General features: G+C 44.6%; 1 protein-coding gene across 23 annotated transcripts in view; it reads right to left on the reverse strand.

Annotated features, from left to right (window-relative positions):
• Thrb (thyroid hormone receptor beta) overlaps nt 1-23,303 on the reverse strand; it is a 337,850-nt gene that overhangs the window by 194,652 nt on the left and 119,895 nt on the right. For 3 of the 23 annotated variants that reach the window (XM_038348810.1, XM_038348821.1, XM_038348822.1), the window contains exons 1-2: nt 19,644-19,709; nt 2,659-2,805 (exon numbers count right to left, since the gene is read on the reverse strand). The exons of 13 other annotated variants lie outside the window; for them this stretch is intronic. The gene's annotated coding sequence lies outside the window, so the exon portion shown is untranslated. Of the gene's footprint in view, nt 1-2,658; nt 2,806-19,516; nt 19,535-19,643; nt 19,719-20,705; nt 20,837-23,303 lie in introns of those variants that run through there. 7 more of the 23 variants (XM_038348805.1, XM_038348819.1, XM_038348802.1 and 4 more) reach the window with 5 other exon arrangements.

Here is a 23,303-nt window from a genome sequence, read left to right on the forward strand (position 1 = left end):
TGGAGGGCCACCCAGGAGGTTCTGTGACCAGAACATGGGCAGGGAAACTGCTACCCGGAAAGTTGCAGGAGCAGGAGCCAGGCCCCAATTTGTCAGTCTCGATTAGACACAAGAACATGCTTTTTAAGAATTGCCTTTACCCAGAAAATGGCATCTTAGCCAGAGCACCTCGAGCCAAGCAAAGACAGATGACAGAGGGACAGAAGCATGGATGGGAAGACAGACACATGGACAACCCATAAAATCATCATCCTTCCACACTATCTATCTGCAAATATGGAGCTACTTCTTTAGATGTTTTAAAAGTCTCTTCTGGTTTTGGAGACAAAACAGATCCATACTATGGGATTCTCAAGCTAAATGTCCCTTAGGGGGCTGTCTGGGCTGTGCTTGGATACTGGGATATCCGTTCTGTCATTTTTTTTTTTGATCTTCATCCCTGTGTCCTCCTCCTGCTCTTTCCCCCTCAGTACATCAGCATTTAGTGAGTGATTCAGAAGCCTGATAGGTCTGCACACTCTTTTATTAGGTAACTCTATTTATTAGGATTTATCTGAAAGAAATGATCATGGGCTTTGTGACGTAGATGTACACAAGGTGCCATTTATAACAGGAAAATACTAGAAGTAGAGACAGTTAATTGTAAAACTGGGTAGAGAGGTGGCCGAAGGTTTCTGGTTTATTCTGTATTCCCAACTGCATTTTCTAAACAATTCCAGCTGTAAACAGCACCAATGGGTTGAAAATAACACATCTGTGCTTGATACAGAGCCACTGACAAGTCCCCAGGCAGACGATCTTACTTCTGCAATTGGCTAGTTCAGTGACTACCAGGGCTAGATACAGTGTAGCTCCATGCCTTACCCTCCACCACTGTAAAATGGAGGCATTAATGCTACCAGGCTCAGAGTTACAATGGGATTAACCTGAATAAGTTAAATATGGAAATACACAAAGCCTGAGGTGTTGGCTTCTGTCACGATGGCAAGGGGCAAGTATTTATATGGATCCATACCATGCCCAATGTGGACCATGAGCCACTTTTGAGAGTCCCTAAAGCCATATTCCTTATCTGGAGCATCAGAATGGGGCCTGGGAAATTAAACATTATACCCATCGTGGCAACACTGTAATGTCTTAACAGGAGAATTTTTTGTTTTGAGTACATCCAGTTTATGCCAATTTGACCTTGTTCTGTCTATTTCAAGGTGAAGATGACACATGTTCTTGGGAAGCTGTCCTGAGATATTTGCCACCAGCATAGCTAAATAATAATAATTTATAATAGTAATATTCAGAGATATATTTTGGCAGAGGAAAAAATGGTCCCAGGCTGGGGCTTGATGGACAGAGATTTAAACCAGCAGCAAAGTGGTAAGTCGGCAGTGTCTAAGTGAATCCAGCTGCAGGAAACAATACTCTCTAGTGTCTTGGGGGATTGCAACGTATGGAACATTGAAATCCGAGGCATTGACCCAAAAAGAGGGCATTCCAAGTCCTTCGCATTTTTCTGAAAAGTCGTCCAAACTACAACTTAGAAACAGCAGTAGCACATTAATGACACAATTAGTAATTTCTAGGTTAACCACTGGAAAAGAGTAAAGGAATAAATGAATGACAAGCCAAGAGAGGTGAAATGCTCCATTAGCGCAAAATAATGAAGAGGAGAGGAGAAGAAGAAGAAGACGAGAAAGAATAATAATAGGATTAGGAATAAGGAGAAGAGAGGAGAGCCAACAGTGGGGCAAAGAGAAAAACCTCACACAGCAAATGGACTCTAATTCAAATAAAGCAGCGATTTTGTAAAATACCATAAGGCTAAATTCTTTAACGAGTGCCAGCTAAATGTTGCTTAATGAGACATAGGACCTAAAAACGGCAAGAAAAAAAAAATGGCCCCAAAACGTTAAGAAATTGTTATCTTAGTACCAATCACCATGAACTTAATAACAAGAGACACTATTTGAAATAAAAATAGGTGTTTCAGAGCAATGAAGGAAGAAACCAGAGGAACAGACATGGATCTAATTCTCTGTTATGAAGCCATAGACGCAGAAAGTCAATGGCTGGGATTAAGCCAGAAATTGGGAAATCCACCATGTTGTGTGAGAGACCCACCTGCCTTCTCAACAACAGGTAGAAGCACCTGGCAGGTGGGGAGGGGCATGGGCACGGGACTGCAACCATCAAATCTACCTGCCTCCATCCGTGTAGCGCCTACGGCCAACAGCTATCACATACACAGAATGTACGCTAAGTCAAAGTTTACTCAGCACTGGGTGGCAGACAGGTAAGTCTGAACAAGCTTCAGAGGGTAAGAAACACATAGAATATGCTCTCTCACATGGTGATTTGGACACGTGCATCCAGAAAAGCACGTGTTAGAAAGTAGACAGTATTACCTGTACTGGTAGGAAGCTGTGTCATAGCAAACATGTAAGCACGGCAAACAGTGTGACCGCAGAAAGTTTGGCATGCATCCATTCTAGCTGGGTGTCCCATTCAGTTTAGTCCAGCTGCCCATTACCTCAGGGCCTATCAACACCTTGTGCGTTCTTGTCCAGATGAGCAGGCCCAGCAGCATCATGAGGCTGGTCCCTGCCACCACGTGTCTTTCTCAACTTCCCTTGACAGTGTCCTAAGGACGTTTAAACTCACCAGTGACACAGTCACACCATCTGCCTGTATATTCCATGCTGGATCCCAGTGAAGTCCCTTGTTCACAGGGCTCCACTCTCCCTGGGCTCCCCATCTGCCTGGCTGAGCCTGCTTCCTTGGGGCTCCCCACTGTGGCTCCTCTTGAACCTGTAATATAATGAATTCTGTGATTTCCTAGGCCTCTCCCAGCCTGGATGCATGGACATTTTTTGTAGAGATCCCCAAAGACCACTCAAGGGAACTTATCTCCCAATTACAACCTAACAGCTTTGCCTAGCTACCCCATCTTTCCTCTTTCTGTTGGCTTCTGGAATACTTGGCCTTAACTTTGGGCCCCCAGAACAGTGGTTATTTTAGTTTTTCTTAAACATGAACATGGCAAGAAATCTATCTTATAGAATGACACCCCCCCCCCCGCAAACCCACACATACATGCGAAGTATGGGCATGGACATTTTAGGAAATTGGGCCCTAGCTTCAGGCAGTGTTGCCTGGTGTTCTCGCCCCTGTTCTAGTCTTCATATCCTGACCTGCTGGACTGGCGGTCACTCTTCAGGTACTTCTCTGGACTTCGGTTTCAGTACTCACTAAGATGGCTTCACAGTGTCCACCAGACGTGTCTAAGAGTGACGACAGCCAAACTTCCAGGCCGAGTTTGGAAACAGTATTTTCCAGAGTTCTTGGCATGCATGGAACCCTCAGTGCAGTTACACTGGAGGGTTGCCATGCATTTTGCTTGTCTACCAAGAGCCCAGATGGTTATTGGTACCTAGCCTTCATATCCTTTGCGTCTTCACCTTTACTTTGAATTTATGCCGATCTATTACGGGCTACATTACATATCCTTACAATAAGCTACCTTAATATCTTTCCATAGCAAGCTTTTAAAAATGCCCTTTCTGAGTGTCACAGTAAATCCTGCAGATTGGGTGCAAAAGAAGAGGATGCGGGAGCCTGCAGGAATAGGAAGTTCAGCACCTGCAAGATGCATGCTTCCCATCCCACCGTGTAACAGCGTCTGCAGCCCTGGGTGCAGAGAGCAGACGGTGAGTGTGACCACGTGACTGAACTCACTGCTAACCTTCCAGGGAACCACATCCACTCCGGCTTTCCACGAACTGGGAGAGCCATTGAAAGCTCACTCCGGGAAACACAAAGGTGTCTTTGAGAGAGGAACAAAGGTCCCGCTGAGGACAATAAAGATTGGTGTGAGCATCTCTGTGCACCACTGTGATAAAGCAGTTCCTGCTCTTGAGTTTCCTTATCTGAGTTTCTCGAGCCTTTGAGACTGGGTACCTACAGGGGAGCTAGCAACCAGACTGGAAGCAACCTGCTCAGGCACGTGAGAATAAACCTTATCTGTCTGCCACAAGAGAAAATTTCGCCTTAATAAAACTTTTATTTTCAGACATTCCCTTTGTTTCAAGTGAAAAAAGCTTTCCCTACAAAAGGTTCTCAGGTCACTTTGGGCAAGCTGCCAGTCCCAACACCTACAGAAAGCAAGGAGTGTTTTGGACAAAGCCCATGGTCCACTTTGGGACTGCTGAAGCCTGGAGTTGGGATAGGACATTTCTGGCCATTTTAGTAAAAAATGGTTTAGGAAATGCTGAGGAGCACCAGAGGGTTGCGCAGGTCAGCAGCAGACACACTGGGAGACTGAGCTCCACAGTTGTCCATGGGACGTTTGCCTCCGTGTGAGGTCAGAAGTAACTGCCAATGAGAAACGGCTGTGCAGCCAGAGAGACAGCTCGCGAGGTAGGAAATCGCCGCCATACCATGTTGTACATCAAAAGCAGGATAGAAGCCAGCTGTGGGTACACACACCCACACATAGTCCCAGAACTTGGACATCTGGGCAAGATGATTGTCATAAGTTTGAGGCCAGGCTGGGTAACAGAGTGAGGCTTCTGCCATGCCCCCTGCCCTGATGGTAATGGACTAAGCCTTTGAAACTCCAAGCAAGCCCCAGATTAAATGCTTTCTTGTATGGAGTTGCCATGGTCATGGTGTCTCTTAACAGCACTAGAACAGTGACTAATATTGTTGTTTTTTTTTGTGTGTGTGTGTGTGTGTCTCCGTGTGTGTCTATGTGTGTGTGTACGTCTCTGTGTGTGTTTGTCTGTGTGTGTGTATGTGTGAATGTGTTTGTGTGTGTGTTGGTAGTTAAACCAAGGATCTTCGGCTTGTTCAGCAAGCACTTTATAATCCAACCCTCTTTTCAATTTTTATTTTGAGATTAAGTCTCACTGAGTTGCCCAGGCTGGCCTTGAACTCCCTTTGTGGCTCAGGCAGGCCTTGAACTTGCCATCCTTCAGCCTCAACTTCCTGAGCATGATACATTTCTTTAAAATCTCTAGTTTATTAATGCACTGAAGTTTGTCTTCATAGGGGGAGATTTCAGGAGTTAAAACTTTCATTCATCCTGGAGAGCTGGAATACTGTACTTCTCAGTAAATTTCATGTAAACCAGAAGCAAGGCGCAAAACCCTAGTCCAGGGGGTATTTGCATGAAGGCAGACCAAAGTACAAAATAACTCAGGCTGGAGATGAAGCTCACGGGTGGATCTGGGAGTTCAGTCCCCAATGTCATACACAGATCCTCACCAGAAACACTACTCTCTATATGTGCCTTTCCCACTTGCATTCTGCGGGATGCTTTCACTACAGATTGTAAAGGACATTAAGATGGAAGGGGACTCGCTGAACACCTAGTGGATGAAAATTTCGCAGAAGGAGGCAGGCGCTCCCTCAGGAGAGTTCCCTACTCCTACAGCAACGGATGTTACCCAGCTAGTGACAGCCAAATCTCTCTGGACATTTGAAAAAGAAATGAAGGCAGTCGAAAGGAATGAAACTGCCATTTCAAGCCAAGACCATAGAATATTCCAGCAAGTGAGCAGGTGCACTGGCATGCCTGCCGAGCAAAGCAACCCCATTTCCATGTGGCTTCTAGCTTCTTGGTTACTTTCTTGAACTGTGTCAGTCACATCAGGATGGAGGTCACCCCAAACCCAGAGTTGTTCTGACCAACCTCAAGAAGAAGCAGTGCAATGGCCTGTTTTTACTACTGATTCCTCTGACTTTATATATTTGACAGATAATTTTACATGTTTCAAAAAATGACAAGTCCTCTAATTCCTTGTTACTCTCAGGCCACTTGAATTTTAAAAAGTTTTCTTCTCACTCAATCTCAATAAAATAAAAAAAGAGCTCAGTGTGGCACTGTAGCCATACAATGAGGAACACAATTCATCATCTATAGTATAGTTTTCTTTTGCCTGTCTCCCAACAAAGGATTTGAAAGAAACTGGGAACTGTCACAGACTGGACAGAAATGTGTTTACTGTGGAAAAACCCTGGGGTTTTAATGAGTGGCTAGAATCTGGGACTATGCTTTGAGTTGTTTGCTCGCTTTGTTTTTTTTAAATCTATAATGGGATGACCGACTTTCAACATGTCAGAATAATTTCCAATCCTTAGGCAAAGACATTTGCTGCTGACCTTGGCGGTAAGTTTAGGCTGTCGGGCATGTGCACTGTAGGAAAGAAAAAGGAACCTAATGGAGGAAAGTGGGGATCAAGGCTGTGGTCTGTCCGGATTCTTCTATCAAAGGACAGATTTACAGTGTTAACTCAGGCTTATAAAGAAAGAAAACCAAACTTTGGGTTAAGTGAAGAACCTGGATGGGAAAGAAGGTAACAAATCCCCTGTGTCTGTAGATTTTTTTCTCCCATTCTCCCTCCTGGAACTTCACGCCAGGTAGCTCTACGCCCACTACATGGAGGTTCTACTAACTTAGTGGCTCTAGAGGGATGAATACCCAATATCTGGGTATAAAAGATCTCCCTGTAAGGACACACTGATATAAGAAAGTCCACAAGGCAATCAATGAAAGAGAATGGAGACATTCTTTTGGGTGTAAAATTCCAGTTTGTAAATATGAAAGGGATGTTGGCATAAGACAGCAGTGGGCATTAGCCACGGTGGGTAAGAGTTTGAGGAGGGAAGGGATACTTGTATTGTCTCAGGCTTTTTCCTCCCCAGTCACATATATTAATTCCCAACAGCAATTATACAGGAAGCCTGTAGATAGCAGAGAGCACAGTCAGCTGATGTCACGTGCCTCCTGACATGCAGCACCGAGGACAAGTTCACACTGGTACTGTTCCTCCCAAAGGCACATCTCCCAAATCCAACCTAGAAGAGACACAAGAACTCCAAACTTGAGGTGTTCTCAAAGACAACTGGTCTGTGTTCCCCCCAAATATCCAGGTCACAAAGGCCTACTTCTGAATGAAGTGGGCTAATGTGTTGTGACAGCTTAAGGCAACAGGGCATCTTAGAGTCACTTGTGCTTGGGAACACATTTCCATCAAGGACATGGTCATAGTTCTTGTCAACCTGACACAGATCTGGAGATACCGGGCATGAGTATCAACTGAAGAATTGCCTTCATCATATTTGAAAAAAAAATAAGAAATGAAAAGGAAGGAGCATGACTGCCAGACATTGTGGAGAAGAAAGTTCATGGAGGATAAAGGGAGAACATAGCCAGAGGCAGGGTCATCTGGGAGGCAAGTGAACATGACCACACTGAGATGGGCCATGTGAGGAGAAGGGGAGAGGAGGAAAGAGGGGAGAGGGGAGAGCCAGACCAAGAGCTAGGAGGGTGAAGAACAGATGAAAACACCCAGTCACCCATTTTACACCTGTCAGAACGGCCAAAATCAAAAACACTAATGACGGCTTGTAGGACCCAGTCATGACAAGTTCAACAGAGGCCAAGTCTCAGTAGTTTACCCTAAGACAATACCTGGTTCCAACAAAGACCACAAACTGAGACCACCCAGGCACCACCTAGGAGCAGACCATCCAAAGGAAGTTCCTAACGTTTCAACCATTATAGATAAGGTTACCTGCCAGCGCACACCCATCACTTTTCACCAGGACACGCCTAGACAAATGTCAGCCAATCAGGGGTCCTTAACCTTAGACATCCCTTACCCCTACCTTTGCTATTATAGAAACCCAACCCCAACTGAGCTTGGGGGTCTCCGATCACGCCAATACGTTGGACACATGGAGAGTCTGAGTTAGCTAATGTGTAAGAATAAAGGTTCTTTGCTTTTACATATAGGACAGGGTCTCCTAGTTGGTTTTGTGGGGATTCTATGATCTGGGATAACAAGCTTATGCTGAAGAGGATATGGAGTAAGGAAAACACTCCTCCATTGCTGGTGGGAGTGCAAACTTGTACAGATGATTTGGAAATGAGTATGGTGATTTCTCAGAAAATTAGGAAATAATCTACCTCAAGACTCAACAATACCACTGGTGGGTATATACTCAAAAGATGCTCAATCATACCACAATGACATGTGCTCAACTATGTTCATAGCAGCATTATTTATAATAGCTAGAATCTGAAAACAACCTAGATGTCCCTCAACCGAAGAATGGATAAAGAAAATGTTGTACATTTACACAATGGAGTACTACACAGTGGTAAAAAATGACATCTTGAAATTTGCAGGCAAATGGATGAATCTAGAAAAGAAACATATTGAGTGAGGTAACCCAGACCCAAAAAGACAAATATAATATGTATTCACTCATAAGTGGCTTTTAGACATAAGGTAAAGAAAAACTAGCCTACAGGCTACAACCCTAGAGAACCTAGACAACAAAGTCTAAGAGAGAAAAAAATGAATCTACATAGGAAGGAGAAAAAGACAAGATCTCCTGAGTAAACTGGGAGAGCGGGGGGGGGGGCACAGGAGAGAGAAGAATGGGAGAAGGGAGGAAGGGAGGGGAGTAGAGAAAAATGTATAGCTCGATAAAAGAAATAAAAAAAAAATCCAGGTAACCAAAATGGCCAGATTATATGGGGGAGGGCAGCTGTGGGGAAGGGCAGCTCAGCCCCTGGGCTGGAGAAGTTTAGAGTAGGGGGTGGGTATGGTGACCACACTCTGTAATAGGTAGGGACTGAGGAGTACAGGGATAACCTGGAGGCCAGGACCTTTCTGATATGTTAAGTACGCACCTCAGTCATTTAGCCCTGGGTTTGAGACCTAACAAAATTGGCATGAGGTTTGCTAATTGATGTAGGAAGTCCTAGCCCACTGTGGACTATGCCATCTCTAAGTGGGTGGGCTTGGCCTGTATAAGAAACAAAGCCTGAAAACAAGAAACAGTACTCCGTATTTCCTGTTTCAAGCATCTACTTGGCTTCCATAGGTGATGGACTGTAAAGAGTAAGAGGAAAGAGACCCTTCCCCCCTCAAGCTGCTTTTGGTGATGGTGTTTATCACAGCAACAGAGAGTCAGCTAGAGAAAACATTTTAGGACAAGGAATGAGATCGGCACACAAGAGGTCGATGACATAATCCACATATCAACGTTGAATTTCCCGGGTGAAAGACTGTGCTGTGTTTATGTAGACTGTGTCCTGGGTCTTAGGACATGCACGCTTAAGACGTGCAGGTGAGTGACAGGAGGAGCAGCGTGGCAACTGCCTGCTTTCTTCTCCCTAGTCACGTCAAGGACTATGACTCGTAGGGGGGTGTCAGGCCAGCTCTGAACACCCACCTGGGGGGAGAACACGGGCAAGGTATGTCTAAGGGAATGGCTTGAGAATGGGAGGGGGGGTCTCATAATGCCAACACTTTTAACACACACGACTCTCATCTAAATATCACCCAAATCAGGGAAGTGTGAGACTTGAGGTGCGTTTCATCCTCCACAACCCTGAACCTGAGGAAGTAGATACTACGCACTCCCCAAATCCATAGTGGGGCAGACACAGGGCAGATAACACAGCCCAAAACAGGAAGAAAGGAGGGCAGAGCAGAGGAGGAAGTCCAAGCCTAGCAGGGAGACTGTTAGGGCCATGGAAGCCAGGAAGCAAGGTTTGACAGAGGCACTCTAGGCCCTCTGAGGCCCGCAGATCTCCACATCGCTCGCAGGAGCCCTTCTTTTTCCTCGAGGAGCAGTACAGACTGGAAAATTTCCTGCTGGCATCAGGAAAATCTCTGTGGAATCTGGGGCCTCCATAAGCATGGAGCCCCAAATCCTTTCTTTGTCCAGCTCTGTTTCTACAGCCCTGTATCTTCAGCTGGTCTAACCTTGTCTCTATTCCTGACTGTGCTGAGACCGCACAGGAGCATACAATAGGTCTATATTTTAGCACATACCTCAAAACCCTTCCAGTCCAGACCCATCGCCCAGTTTCAAAACCTTGTCTACATTTTTTTAGTCACGTGTTAAAAAATTTCTCATTAACATATATTAATTATACATACTATTTGGTTTCATTATATTTTCACAATACACAAAATACATTTGGATTACACTTGCCCCTTACTACCTCTCTTGCCCCCCTCCCTCTCCTGCCAATCCCCTTCTTCCCAACCACTCCCTCCTTCTACTTTCTTGTGACCTAAAGAGCTGTATTGGTGTCATTTACAGGGCAATGGGCCCTGTCCCTGTGGCTACACCCCTGAAGAAAACGTCTCCCTCTTTCTATCCAGTGATAACTGGATATAAATCTGCAGAGAGGCATGAGACCCTGTGAACCCCCACTTCCATGGCATGGAGTTAACTGGCCAGGGGTCATGCAGATCATGTGTAGGCAGTTATGCGAGTTCTAGAGAATGGAAGACATATTCCATGGCTCCACCTGCATTTTCAGTCATCTGAGCCAGCAATACCCTTTCTCAGTACAAAGAAGTCATCGGAAGGGCCAACATGGGGTGTGAGCTAAACATGCCACGTAGAAGGGACACGTGTAGGAAGGCCACCGGCTCCCTGCTTCCGGGCTGATGCCAGGCTTCTTAAATCAAGGGTGGTCTGTGTGACCACCAGTCCTGAAAGCCTCCTTCTTGGGAGACCGTGTATCAGGGAGCAGAAGCACCAAACAGACTGCCACTTGCCAATACTGGGAGGTTTACATAGTTATCAGAGTGACCTACAGCACAAAATATAACCGACGCACAATACAAGGTCTTATTTATTTTAAAGTTCCCTGGTCCAAAGATTGAGATCAAAGAAAAATGGATGGTAGAACTAACCCAAATCTCACTGGCTCTGTCTCTTCTAGATGCTTTTTACATTTTTCCTTCTTCAAAAATAACCCTCATAGTTTGGCTTCAGAGTCTCAAAGAAGCCATGTTTAGAAATAATCTCTTTGGAACGCTGTTCTTCATGATAGAGGAAAGTCACACACACACAGGCTCATGTTACTTCCCTAATCTTCAATCTGTGCTAGCAATGACATCCGGGTCTCTTTGGAAAGGCATTAGTCAAACAGAAACAAGAAAGATGTGCATATGATCTTTAAAAAAAACCCAAAAAGTTCAAAAGAGAATGCAGTGTGCCTCAGTGTCCCCAAGTGGATGGCCCCCACACTCTCTGGATCCTTCCAGAACTGGTGCCGGTGTACATAAAGGGAATCCTTTTCCACAGAAGACAGTTCATTCATACTGTGACTCTGTCTTGCTGCTTTGCTTGCCCTTAGTTTGGGCTCCTTTGATGCCAGTCTATCTGAAATTACTGCCTTCATTAAGACTGGGCACACAGCATTTCTCCATGCTCATTCCATCTAGGATTTGCTAAACATATCCTCAGGTTACTGCTGTTCTTTAGCTCAAAAACAAGGCTGTTCTCTATTTTTAAAATTCATTTTTGGTTAGCAATCAAATGTCTGACTTTTTTGGTGACATTGTCATACACACAAATCAGTCTTTTTTCTTATTTACCCCCTCACGGCTCTTTGTTCTCCCCCTTATCTCCAACCCCCCTCTCCTCACCCCAGTAGCCATTCTGCTTTTGTGCCACACATTCTATTACCTTTTCTCCTGTTCCTCGCATGACATCCTTTCTGCCTTCATATCATACACACACACATGGTTGCACATATGCACACACACATACACGACACATGCACATACACATGTATAGATGCACATTCAAAGTTGGGGAAAATAAATCTAGATTCTGCATATCTATATGAGATTGAGAACACACAGTGTTTGTCTTTCTGAGTCTGCCTCTTTTGCTTGTTGGGATGATGTTCAGTTACACACACTTTTTCAATAAATTCCTGTAATCTATTTGTCTTTACAGATCAATGAAGTTTCACTGTGGGTATATATCCATTTTCTTATTTATTTTGACCATTTGCTAGCCATAATAGTGAACAGTGCAGTGATAAATGCTGGTCGGTGAGTGTTTCCGGTGTGCTGATGGGGAACCCTTGGGTGAACGCTCAGGACTGGAGCAGCTACCACACAGTACTTCTGTTTCTCTGTTTACTTTTTGCTATGCTAATTTCCATCCATAGTTGCTGTACTGATTTACACTCCCACATCCTGGCCAAGGTCAGCACTTGTTTTCTTGATGATATCTTACTGACTTCAGTAAGATAAAAAAAAAATTTCAAAGTAGCGGGAATTTGCATTTCCTTGGTGAACATTTGTAACTGTTTTCATTGGCCACTGCTATTTCTTCTTTGCCAAACCATCTATTCAACTAATGAGCTCAATGGTTGATTGGATCATTTTGGGGGATAGTCCTAATGTGTGAAGTTCTTCGGAGAGTCTAGTTATCAATCCCCACCAGATGGGCAGCTCTGGGGGCTCTTGGTTCTGCGGATTGCTTCCTTTCTCTAAGATGGGGCCTCTTTCCCTACATTCCCTCCTTCACTTTCTTTCTTTGAAGAGAACCACACTGGTGACCACAACCATCATCCTTCCCTGCCCCCGCCTGTCATCAGCTTCCTTTGTAGGGTTTACCATCACCAGAAGTAGGATGCACTTGACTCTTCCTTTCTATCTTTTGGGATATAAGCACCATGTGAATGGAGGGCTTTGCTGTAACCTCTGACCTGAGCATAGCATAGTGACTGGCTCCTGGGACGGGCTCAGGAAACACTCTGTGAGTAGATGGTCTATACATCTCACTCTTGAATTGTCTTTTTACTTATTGATAAATGTATTCTTTTTACCTAACAATTAAATGCATATTTGATGGTGATTTGTTGGTTTTTAGAAGTTCTTTCCATGGTGATTAAATGCATCTTTGATGGCTGACTTACCAATACATCTTTCTGCATGGTGTTTATTCCACTGCTGATGGTATTTTTTATTGTTGTTCTTATAAAGAAATGTTCATGTTGTAGTTTATCTGCCCTTTATAGCATTTGGGTTTTATATCTTGCTTAGACAAGCCTTAGGCACTCCAGAGTTATTTTTTAAAATGTGTTTAGCATTTAAATGTTTTTATTTCATGTTGGAATCTTTGATTCACTTGGAATTTATTTTGGCCTAAGTAATAGCTATGTATTCTGCTTTGCTGCTTTTCCTGAAATAGTTAGTCAGTTGACCTAGTATTAACTGAAGAAAATTCTGTCCTTTCTCATTATCCTGGAAGTCATCTTGTTCCAAATTTCCTTAAACATGTATGAAGATGTCAGGCTCTGTCTCTTCATTTGAATTTATTTGAATTCTTTTTGTTTAGATGTATTTTTGTCCCCTCTCTATCAAAAATGTTCCTGTCAGTTCACATATGGTTATTTTTCTACAGTAAATACTAGAAGCCTCTAGGTCATTTGGTCATCTTCTCAAAAGTCCCTTTGGTTTTTATTGAAGTCAGTTTACTGTGTAGATTAACGAATGAGGAACTTTACACAGGAGGATGCAGATGTCTTAACTCCTGGAAACTCTTAATGTTCTCCTAACTTCCACCACAGGCAGCTCAAATTTAGTATTCCTTATTGTTGAATGTTTAACTATGGAAAGATACGCCACATCTCTTTATGCTGTGGAATATTACTTTAGCAGAGTAAAGGTATGTTACATTTGTTTCCGCTGCCTTTGCTTAAAGATGTAAGGATGTGTTACATTTGTTTCCGCTGCCTTTGCTTAAAGATGTAAGGATGTGTTACATTTGTTTCCGCTGCCTTTGCTTAAAGATGTAAGGATGTGTTACATTTGTTTCCGCTGCCTTTGCTTAAAGATGTAAGGATGTGTTACATTTGTTTCCGCTGCCTTTGCTTAAAGATGTAAGGATGTGTTACATTTGTTTATGCTGTATTGGTTTCATTGTGAAAAGATGTGTTGCTGTTTCACCTTGTCTGCCTAAGGCACCTGATTAGATTAATAAAAAGGCTAAATGGTCAATAGCTAGGCAGAAGAGGGACAGGTGGGGCTGGCAGACATAGAATAAACAGGAAAAAAAGAGGAGAGAGAAAGAGGGGCACGCCTTGGGGGTAGGGGACAGGTATCCACCAGTCAGACGGCCACAGAGACAGTAGAAAAAGATATAAAGAAAGAAGGTAAAAAGCCCCGGGGCAAAAGGTAGATAAAGAGAAACAGGTTAATTTAAGGAAAAAGAGCTAGCCAGAAATGAGCCTCAGCGAGGCTGAGCATTCAGGACGAACAGGATGTCTCTTGTCATGATTTGGGAACTGGTTGGTGGCCCCAAAGAAAAAACCTGATACAGCTCCTTGATAGGCAGGATGAACACAGCTCTTAAGCAGACTTTAGACTGAGGTGCTGGCTAGAACTACGGAGCGCTGTGGAACAAACCCCTGACACCAAGTGGCTCAGAGCACCAGCCACTTGTGCTGCACCTCACAACTGCATGCTGGGGCAGAGTTGGTGGACGCCTCTGCTCTGCAGGGCTCACCCAGGCCACTGTGTGCTCTGTGGGAAGCTGGGTGCAAAGCCCACAACGACTCCATTCACTTGGGGAACAAGTAGCCGGGGGACAGAAAAGCTAAGCTCAGCCAGGAGTGGCTCCCAGAATGTCTACACTTGATCTCTCCAGCAAGGCAAGCTTCTGGGTCTTTGAGATTTAGATGGGAGCCGGGTTCTCTAACAGCAAATCAACAGCCTTGAAAATATACAGCAAATAATATTAAGAGAGACTAAGCAGTTTGTATTTATGTATTTAGTAATAGATACATATACACATATGCGCTTAATGGCAATTAATGAGAAACAAGGCCAGGAATTTGAAAGAGAGCAAGGAGGGGATTAAGGGAGGGCTTAGGAGGAAGAAAGGAAAGAATAGGGAGAAATGACATAATTATATCATAATCTCAAAAAAATAAAAGAAATAATTATTTTTTTTAAAAAAAGAACTACTGTGTTACATCACTAGTATACGGGCTTGTGCGCAGCTTTAGTCTAGTTATGTTTGGTTGAGCATTTATTGCCATTTCAATACCTAACCTTGAATATACTTTGTATGTCAGCTCTCCTTCTGGGGTATTTCTTTTTTTTTCTTTTTTTCTTTTTTTGGTTTTTCGAGACAGGGTTTCTCTGTAGCTTTTTTAGAGCCTGTCCTGGAGCTAGCTCTTGTAGACCAGGCTGGCTTCGAACTCACAGAGATCCGCCTGCCTCTGCCTCCTGAGTGCTGGGATTAAAGGCGTGCGCCACCACCGCCCAGCTCTTCTGGGGTATTTCTTGCACAAAATATGCACTTAGCAAACTGTTGCTGCTGCCTGTGATTTTGTATGGCCAAGACTAAGAGCCACTGCGTTGGCTCCCATAGTTCCACTGGAGAAATTTGGGCAGAGGACCTGACACACGTTCTGATTTTTTTTAAAGAAATATTTCAAACTCCAGATTTTTGAAATCAATGTTGATGACCCCATTAAAGCAACAGCAATAACAGAGCAATATGCGGGCAGAGCAAATCATACATCTCGGCGGGCATGTCAAGTGCGCCAGAAAGGATTCTGCAGGCTTATAGGTCCTGTGGCACCTATAATTCATTCATGGCCCTTACACTGCGGCCCGAAAGCCTAGCTCAAGTAAAGAGTCACAGTACCCTTCCTGCCCAGGTTCGCGGCATCCAGTCCAGATAAGGAAGTCTTGGCAGATCACCACCTAAGCCTCATAGGTGCGCCAAAGAACCAGGGAATATGTCACCCGAGGAGGGGGAGGAGAAGCTCTGCAGCTCTGGGAAGGGTGGGACCCTGTGAGAGCAGGCCAAGACTGTGGCTTCTATGAGTATAGATTCCCTGCTCCATGATGCCTGAAGGGGACGCAGAAAGATGAGGAAAGAACCAAAGGTCTACAGCAGAGAGAAGAGGTGAGAGGAATAAGTGCCACCTGGTTTGGCAGCATGGTGGCTCCTGGAATGAGCACTTGCTTTCCTCAGCGGGCAGGCAGAGGGATCCATTCATGAAGCCACGGTCTTAAGTAGGCATGAGGTCTGGGAAATGCAGAGAGCCAGGCTTTGAATGAAGTACTTGGGTTATGTCTTCTGCAACTGTCTCATGAATTGTTTCAGGGAAAACATTAAAAATAGAAGGAGGAGGAGGAGACGAGGAAGAAGCATCCACCACCAATTGTGACAGTAGTTAAAAGTTACCAATTGTTTATGACAGGCATCAATTACATACATACATACACACACATCATCTATTCTTAGTGCGATAGCCACATTAATGTCTTAAATAGGAAGTCAAAGTCTGCTCTCTTCTTCACACTATTTGGTGGCTCCTATTTGAGTCTGCAGAAGTGGCAGAGTCCCCCTCTCCCAGCCTGGAAAGCTTCGTGTCTACTAAGCGCTCACACGTTTTTCTGCTCAGCATCCCTCTGGCCCTTCTTCTACCCTAACAACCCTCCTTCATCCTTCATCCATCCTGTCAAGCCTCGCCAATCTCCCGCCTTCGCCAAGGAAAAGACCTTGGTACTCGCCATCCTTCTCCCAGGTGTCACCCCTCTAATGAGTTTCCCACAGCAAGCTCAACCAGCACCCCCATCCTCACACCCCTCTTCTTGCATTTCTCCCTAGTGCTTCCCTCTTAATTGTCCAAGTTTCATCTACTAAATTTCCAAACTTGTCTCTCAGACACCAGATTAACCTCTGGGAAGGCAGACAGCTCCCTCTGTTTGGTTCAATGCCACACACCCTGTGGCACGTGATAACTATCTTTATAATGACCCAGCAGGCTGCATGAGTACCACAATTGCCACCGTGCTGAGGATGGCATGAAGCAACCTTCACCAGCAGTCACAGATGAGCAAGTCAAGAGTGATGGGAATGGGGATATTCAGATGCTCCCCTGCCTCATGAATACTTGGGAGCCTTTCTTAGACGATGGGAAAGGCAACAGTTAGAATCCAGAAGCAGACCGGTGGTGGGCACAGCAGTCATGGGGGCAGTTACTGGGAGCTGGTGGGAAAACTCAAGCCTCATTTCTGTGAGCTAGGGTAATTCTCAATTTTAAGGTCAACGGATACCACTTTGTGGGGGTGTGGGGAGGGATCTTTGAAGTGTTGCAGCGATGAGAAATGAATCGGAGTTTAGCGAACCGTGTTCCCTTGAGGGTAAATATCTCAGGCACCAAGTTAGATCTTCAGTTGCTTAAGAATTTCATCCAGCGAAAGCCAGCTGCAGGAGTTTCAGAATCCAAAGACACTGTTGGAAATTACCACGGCAATCATGTCCCCAGGACACTTAAAGGCCTCTGCAGAGAGCTCATTAACTCAGTTCTTAATGTTTCCAACACCCTCTCATCCAAGAATAAATCAGGTATAATTCAATTCATACCAAATACAGGGTACCAGAGCCGACTGACTATGCCCGAAGCCTTGGGGGCACTTGGTAAATATTAAGCAATCTGCTCGAGCCTTCAGTGGGTCAAAGTGCTTGGTCCATGAGGTATTCATTTGTACAATGTTCGGAAAAACCAAACTGTGAAGTTCAAGGAAGAGAAGAATAAAATATTTTCTTTGAACAAATTCTTCCAAAGATCTTTTGAAAATAGTGTGGAAAAAAAGATAGACAAACAGGAAGCATCTTTTGGCAACTATATGAGGGACAGGAATTTCTTAAGCCCTTCATATAATTTAAAGACAGAAAAATCAAATAGTGACTTGACATTTTAAGCTTATTAATGTCAAGTAATAAGTTTTATAATTTCAGAAAAATCATGTATGTTAATTTTAGTAGTTGCATAATCTAACCTTGTACATTAAGAACAAAGCGATGAGAAAATTTCGCATCTCTGTCTTGAAGCGAGTGCAAATGCCCTTAAATAATTTTTAATTATTTCCTCTTCTTATGTAAGTTTGGCCTGTGAACTTATAGGAGGAACAACTGAGCCTGGGAAATACCCAAGGAGCACTCTGCATGCCCATAGTGCCTTGAATCATAAGTACTGAAATTTGGCCTCAGTTCTTTTATTCTTTGTCTCTCTGTTACAACAACAAACTGCTCCTGCGAATCAGCTTATAAGGAGAAAAGGTTCACTTGGCTCACAGTTTCAGAGGCTCCAGTGAATGATCAATTTGCCCCTTTGGTTTGGGGCATGTGGCAAGGGGGCTCACCAATGGTCCCCCAGTTCTCATGGTCAAAGACTACAAGAGAAAGAGAAAGGAACTAGGGTCTCACAACCTCCAGGAAGCCTCTCACTAGGCCCCACCTGCGAAAACTTCCACCTTCTCTCAGTTGTGCTACTCCGGGGACCAAGGTTTTAATACATGGGCCTCTGGGGGGCATTTCAGAAGCAAACTGCAGCAGCAAGCCTTAATGAACCAAAACAAATACCAGATTCCATTCTAAATACCTGGCTTCTTAATGCAAATGCTTATTTAATTACCGATGAAAAATAATGTGTTGGCAAAGTAGTATTAGAAAAGCATATGGTGGTAGGAAAAGAAGCCAGGAGGAAGGAGAGTCATTTGGCAGTGATACACAGGTGCTGCTGTCTCTGTGCAGACACGTCAGCCTATAAGGGAGATCAGTGGTGATGAACAGTGCCTATCCTCTACTGCACCATCTAATGTTGGAGGGATGCCTTCATGCCGCCAGCCCAAGAGATGGGAGGCTGCAGGTCAGGAAAGGAGAACACGTTTCCCAGATCTCCACTGTGCGCCCGGCACTTGTCCACTTAGTAGTAGCGGCTGTGTGCGGGGAGGGTCCTCAGGATAATAAGGAACTACCCACACGCGATTTCTGACCTTGGCACTCTTCCCATGAGGTCGATACTGCTATCTTTAATTCACAGGCAAGAAAATGGACTTTGAAAGGTAAAAGAAGCTGTTTTATACCACTGGGGAGAAAGTGAATCAGAATTCCAACGGGGACTGAGTCCAGACTCCCAAATCTTGCTGACTCGTTATGTGTCTGAAAACAAGACCGGACAATCTAGGTGACTTATGCTGCTCTCTAGGGGAAGGAAGGGTGCTGGCATGATTCACATCCAAGAGGACAAACCCGACGGCAGAGGTGAGTGAGTAGCCGTTACACATCTCACCATTCAGACACACAGTCGAGAAACATGCCTGCAAGACTCTTCTATGTGACACTTATTTACATTCGTCGGAAATGAATACCTACATTTGCTTGTTACACGTAAGCATTTAAATGAATAAATAAGCACCTTAAAAACTTAGCTTTGCCTTCAAGAACTAACAGACAACATCATTTATCACGGAGATGGCAACTCAAAGCAGAGGAACATCTATATATAAGCAGCTAGATTTTTCTATCAGTGTTCGTTCATGTCTATGTTATTTCCAGAATATGCCAGAAAAGCACCTGAATGTCAGAAGTAAACGGCTTAATTTAAAAACATTCTCTCTCTCTCTCTCTCTCTCTCTCTCTCTCTCTCTCTCTCTCTCTCTCTCTCTCTCTCTCTCTCTCTCCCTCCCTCCCTCCCTCCCTTCCTCTCTCTCTCCTTCCCCCTCTCTTTCTTTTACATAGCATTTACTAGAAATGTCATTTCGGTGCATATTAATTGTACAAAATGCTGGGTGTCAGCCCTGTGACCTTTTCACACACGCAGATAATGTACTTTGATCATCTCCTCCCCCGTCAAAGTCTTCACCTCCCACCTTACCCCAGCCCTACTTTCTCCTGGTAGCACCACTTCGGAAGGCTTGCATGCCATTTTGGAACATATTTCTAAGCCCTCTGTTTACAAGCAGAACCGCTGGCTATTTTTACACAAGAGTGCAGTTCCCTACCGTCTTTGGGAGCAGTTACTTGAAAGGCTGCGCTAGTCCAGCAAAGCGCCTCTGCCTGAAGTTCAATCCCTACAAACTTGGAAGAGCTCAGGAGTGGGCGGGGCCAGGCAGAGGGCAGCTGGGACACGCCCTCTGCCCGTGTTCGCAAGCTCCGAAGCTGCGGAAAGGAAATGATTAATGCCACGGAGTCTCCAGCCAACTCTGTGTCACCGGACTTTACAAAAACAAACAAACTAGAGCTTTCTGACCGACAAGAACTGCTTCACTGACCTTAATAACATGGCTGCTTTGTAAGGGCCCCCACACAGCTTCGTCTGGAAACTCGGGCTGCAGATAAGACTCTCGGTAAAGAGCAAATCTATTAACAGCTCACTGCTAAAACTGCGCTGTTACTTCGGAAGCACAAATACAACAGCTGTAAACAAGACCGTCAATCACCCTGAAGACAGAATGAGCTGGAAAAGTCACTCTGCTCTCCTTCAAAACTTTAACTTTATTAAGAGGTTGAGCTCAAAGGCTGACAGTGCGCATGGTGTCTGCTTATGGAAGTCTCACCGAAGACCATACTTTGTATTTCTTCAGACTTCTATGTCTGAAAACACATGAGAAATGCTACTCATTTGGAATTTATTTTTCTCCTCATCAATAGTTTCACTGTATTTTCAAAGTAGTGTAAAAGAAATATAAAATGTCCTTTGTTCCATGTAGAAACCTTATAAGCAAGACATTAAAATTCTAAGATAGTTTGTCATCAATCAAATTTATTGGCTGAACTCCCATGCAGAACATTTAGAAGGTCAGAATTACTTGTTTACTTGGTTTTTTCCAATATTGGTCAGCTGGACTAGGTATATGTTTGCATGTACTCTTGCCCCCTCTGAAACACACACACACACACACACACACACACACACACACACACACACACACACGTATAAACATAGTCAAAAATACTCTGGGATGAAATATTCAAAATTGGAACTTGTCTTAGAGAACCAGATCACGTTAATTTTCATAGCCACAGAGTGCCAACTCTAATCCACTCCCCAGAGATCTCATTACCAATGTCACTTAGGAGTAGAGGCTGTATGCACTACGTCAGTTGTACAGACTCATCAGCCAAATTGGATTCAGAGTTGACTTAGTCCCGATGATCAAGCATTCTCCACTTGTCCACTTGTTTGCCTCGTGGCTGTCGTTGTACCTATGGGGAGGCATGGGCGGAAACATCAGTTCTGGAAGAGAGCGAATGAGTCAGGGCAGCCAGACCCTCTCCCAGTTCACATTTTCTCCATGTTCGGGGAAGCTTGGCTGGGACGTAGCAATGAATTAGCCTTCAGGACCCAACCCCCGCTGCTGGCTCTCTGCACCTGTTTCTTTGCCCACTAACATCAGGGTCTTAACTTCCCAGGAAGGCGGGTTCTCTGAGCACTTCAAGGGAGAGATGTCCTGTGTACGCTGTGCTTCCACTTGTGAGGGCTTCCAGTTTCGCACGCACTTTCTGCTGTGACTATACCACAGCTGCCCCCTTTAAATAACGCCAGGCCGACACGCACATATTCACGATTCCTTCCACGTGTACCACATGTGTGAGAGGGGCAGAAGAGGAGCTGAGGGTCTAATGTTAAACTCAGATAACAGGATCCTCACCTTCAAAGGACTTTTGTTTATTGGGAGATGAGGGATGGAGAAATTCCATGCAAGTAAAGAAGTAAGAACTGAGGTCAGTCAAGAGGATGAAGAGGACCTGACCATATACTATACGTGCCGAATAGGGATTGTGAAAGCCAGAAGTGGTTAAAATATGGCCAATTTAGAGGAAAGAAGGAAAAAACACCTCCCAATATTAACACAGATTGCTCTTAGGTTGATACCTGTGGCCAGGAAGGATGCCTTGTGGTATCTTATGTGGTAACAATTTCATGGGAACTTCCCTCAAAAGGGTACAAACTAGCACCAGGCTTGTGGTTTTGGGTTGCTGTATACTCCAGGAGGCTAACCCCTGGCTCTGTGGTCAAGTCCTAAAGCTGAGCGAAAGTGGACAAGTGGCTAAATGTGTCTTTTCACTCAGAACAGGAGTACAGAGCTGCCTGCAAGGCACTTTGAAGAGCCCCGCTTTGACTGGGAGGCCTTTAGCGTAGCTAGGCCTCCCACTACAACACAAGCAGAGGGCATAGTCTTAAACGTGCTACTCCTGGCCTCCCAACAAAGCTGCAAGAGAGACAATGGACAAAACAAGAAGAACACATGGGTCCCTGTGACTGTTTGCCATGAAGTCACATGAGGCTAAAGACTAAGCTAACATGGAGATTAGAAATATGCCTGGGGCTCAGTTATAAGGAAGAAGTGGGAAAGGCAACACATAAGATGTACTTGAAGCCAAGAAGCCAAGATCCTTAAAGGAGCTGGATTACACACACACACACACACACACACACACACACACGCAGAGAGAGAGAGAGAGAGAGAGAGAGAGAGAGAGAGAGAGAGAAACTTGCATACACTGAACATGGAAGAACAGTGTGATCTGAAGCTCACAGATGATCTCTAATACATTGTGTCAGTGATACTCAGTCTATGTAGCCACTGTATGTAGCTTACTGTACTGTAAGACTCTTCCCCAATATCTTACGTGGATAACTGGATCCTTATAGAATGACTGTAAGTAAGGAAAAAGCAAAACAGCCTTCATCCGGTCCAAAGCAGCTTGACAGTCACATGAGCCACAAACCAAACAAGACCAGTCACACACCAGGCTGCTAACTGCTCACAGAGCTGCAGAGGTCGAAGGAAACAAGGAACGGCTCCCACGGGTAGTTCCCCTCGTTGCTACTGACCTGACACGAACAACCATGAGTATCGGGATCTGGCTGGCTGAGTCCCTCTTCCTTTCCTTTCCTCTCTACGTGTATTCTTTTCCCTCAGAAGCCAAATGAGCAAGCTGAGGACAGGTGCCTTGATCATGCCACTTCCCTGCTTCCTGAATACTTGAACTAAAAATGAACTCTTCCAACCCCGTGTATGGAATTGCTACCTCATCCAGCTAAACCAGAGATATGTGGTGTTTCAGGGCTGGTCTGAAGTCCAGATTTCGCTTGTTCAACCTTTGTATCGTTAAGTAGCGCCTAGGGAGGCCCAGGTCACAGGTCAGGCTATAAACAGTGTAATTGGTATTGGTTGTTGCACAGATAAGCCATGGTAAACACCATGTCAATATCAGCTCTGAATTACCATCATTCCATAGAGACATCTTCTGTGTTTGCCTCAGAGGATATACACGTACTTCAGGATGGGGAAGGGGAAAGAGAGGCAGGGGACACCACCCTACCACCCTCGTATGTGCTATGTCAGCCACATGGTGACACTTCAGGCTGCCTCACGTTTAATCATCCCAACCACGCAGGAGCTCCCAGAACTCATTTTACAAAAAGAAAGGAGGAATGAAGCAAGGCATCCCTAGTTTCCTGGCTCACGACTAGCTGCATAAAGGGCTGAATTTGTATTCATTATTGTCTTCAGACCAATCTTAATGGTTCCCATTGCTTCCTCATGGGGAATCCTACATACTGGGGACAACTTCAGACAGAAGAGATGAGAAAAAATCAATGAGAACAATTCTCATAGAAAGATAGAAGTCTACCTGTTGGTGGAACCATCAGT

The sequence above is a fragment of the Arvicola amphibius genome, chromosome 12, assembly GCF_903992535.2.
Source record: "Arvicola amphibius chromosome 12, mArvAmp1.2, whole genome shotgun sequence".
Classification (NCBI taxonomy): domain Eukaryota; kingdom Metazoa; phylum Chordata; class Mammalia; order Rodentia; family Cricetidae; genus Arvicola; species Arvicola amphibius.